Source organism: Nannospalax galili, unplaced genomic scaffold (assembly GCF_000622305.1).
Source record: "Nannospalax galili isolate Female #2095 unplaced genomic scaffold, S.galili_v1.0 scaffold851, whole genome shotgun sequence".
Taxonomy (NCBI): Eukaryota; Metazoa; Chordata; class Mammalia; order Rodentia; family Spalacidae; genus Nannospalax; species Nannospalax galili.
In genome coordinates, this window is record NW_008330578.1 from 871,387 (window position 1) to 874,044 (window position 2,658).

General features: G+C 44.1%; 1 pseudogene; it reads left to right on the forward strand.

Annotated features, from left to right (window-relative positions):
• The first annotated feature begins 1,787 nt into the window (after positions 1–1,787).
• Positions 1,788–2,081, forward strand: LOC103747327 (annotated as a pseudogene).
• Positions 2,082–2,658: the final 577 nt, after the last annotated feature.

A 2,658-nucleotide genomic window follows, 5' to 3' on the forward strand; every position in this document is an offset into this window, starting at 1 on the left:
GAAGAGACCAGAACCCGAAGTAAAACCTTTGCTTTATTGGGACAATTGATGCTGGTTAGCTGGGGCTGAAAAATCAGCTGTAAGTAACAAGAGACCAGCATCAATGAGGTGAAATCTTCTGGGAGGTATTTCCTCAGGGTCAGCCACACAGAGGGGACCAGAACCTCCATCTCTGGCTGGAAGTAGGACTTGGTAATGTGTAAGAGTCTCCTGCATGGTTCTGGTGTTGAAAGCGTGAAGGGATCTCAGAAAACAGCTGAGACTTGGTACTCTGAGAGGCCCAGAAAGGCCATAGGTCAAAGTTCAGCTTCAGTTGCAGTGAAGACCTCAGGATTGAAGGGGTCATGGAGAGAATCTGAGATGTTGCACCCCAAGAGGCAAGAAGAGGCTATTGGTGAAGGTGTGACCTCAGTTTCAATGGAGACCCCAGCTTTTTGGAGATGCCAGGACCGTGGGACGACCACCAAGGACAGCAGTAGGTGTGGAATGGAGATGGCTTGGATCTGCAAGACAAGCTGTGTGTGCTGTGGACTGCAGAGTCAGAGAAGTGGAGCTACCAGAACCCTTGGGAGCCCAGAAGATCGTGAGTGAATCCCCGATGTCCAGCCTTGAGCAACTTTGCTGGACTTTGGTTTTGCTTAGGTGTGCCCGATTCTTCCCTTTGAAATAAGACAGCGATTGTTTTGGATTTTACAGAAGCCCACCCACAGTTAAGAGACTTTTAAAAGAGGCTATGACTTTTCAGTGTTTGGATTTTTAAAAATTATTCTATTTATTATTTTTATTTTATGTGTATGAGTGTATGTATATGAGTATACCCGTGTCATATAATGCCGTGGAGGTCAGAAGAAAGCATGGGATTCCCAGATGCCATGTGGGTGCTGGGAATGAAATCCAGGTCCTCTGTAAGAGCAGTCAGCGCTCTTAACCGCTGAGCCATCTCTCTAGCCCCCTAGTGTTTGGATTTTTTAAGGACTGTGGGGCTTTTAAGGATGTACTGTTTTATGTTCTGATATTAACGTTATATCTTGGGGACAAGAATTGGGAAAGTTATGGTTTAATAGTGATGTGTTTGCGTGTCAAGGTGACAAGGGGTCAATTGAACTTGACACACCTTGGTTGAAGGAGCCTCAACTGGGGAATTTCCTTCATTGGACTGGCCTGTGGCCATATCCATGGGGCATCTTCTTGATTGTTGAGTGATGTGGGAGGGCCCAGCCCACTGTGGATGGTGCCACTGCTGGGCAGGTGGGCCTGTGTTGCATAAGAAAGCAGGCTGAGCAGGGGCCAGGGGAGCAAGCCAGTAAGCAGTGATCCTCCATGGCTTGTGCTCCAGCTCCTGCTTCCAGGTTCCTGCCCTGAGTTCCTACCCTGGGCTCTCTAATGAACTGCGGCCGGGGAGATAGAGCTGAATAGACCCTTTCCTCCCCAAGTTGGTAGTGGTCAGAGAGTTTTGTCACAGCAATGGAGAAACAAACTAGAATACTGATTTATCTATCTTTCTTTTGTTATTTGTGTTTTAGCATCGTAACTAGAGAATCATTGCAAAATCCAAGGCCAATAATGCTTCCTTTTTGAGCGTTTTACAGTTTCATCTGTTACATTTGTGTCCTCAATTGATTTTGAGTTAATATTTTAATGATGCCAGGTTAGAAGCCAAGTATTCATCTCCATGGGGGTAACCAGTTATTCAAATGCCTTTGGTAAAGAGAACGCTCCTTGTTTCGTCTTTGTACTATTCTTAAAAACCAATTAAACAGCTCTTTGGCCTTCGCAGCAGAAGCAAGATGATGAAAGGCACATCATTGTTTGGAAAGCGTCGTAATGAGACGCTCACGTTGTGCCGCTGCTGTGGCTCTAAGGCCTACTACCTTCAGAGGTTGACCTGTGGCAAATGTGGCTACCCTGTCAAGCGCAAGAGAAAGTATAACTGTAGTGCCAAGGCCAAGAGACAAAATACTACCAGGACTGGGCGGATGTAGCACCTAAAAATCGTCTATTGCAGATTCAGACATGGATTCCGTGAACAAATGACACCAAAACCCAAGAGGGCAGCTGTTGCAGCATCCAGTTCATCTTGAGGATTTCAGCAATCAGTCACAAAGTAAATGTTCTGGTTTCAAAAACTTAAAATCAATTAAACATAAGCATATGGTTCATTTCTAGCCTCTCAACTCTATTCCAACAATGATTTATCCATCCTTATGCCAGTGCCACACTGTTTTGATTACTGTAGCTTTGTAACAAGTGTTAAAATTGGCAAGTAGACATTCTTTGGTTTTTTTCTTTTCTAAGATATTTTGGCTGTTCTGAGTTCTTTTTATTCCATACAAACTTAAAGATTAGCTTGTCAAGTTATGAAAAAAAGGCAGTGATTTTTTTTTTGAGACAGGGTCTCCCTGTTGTCCTAGCTGACCTGGAACTCATTATATAGACCAGGCTGGCCTCAAACTCAGAGTTCTGCCTTTGCCTCCCAAGTGCTGGGATTAAAGGTGTGCACCACCATGCCCAGCTAGGCAGTGATAGTTTTAATAAGGATTGCATTGAATCTGTAGATAAATTTGGGAAGTATTCATTTTTCCAACTGTGAACATGGGATGTCTTTCCACTTACTCAGATCTTCATTTTTTTTTCAGCAACGTTTTATAGTTTTTCTAC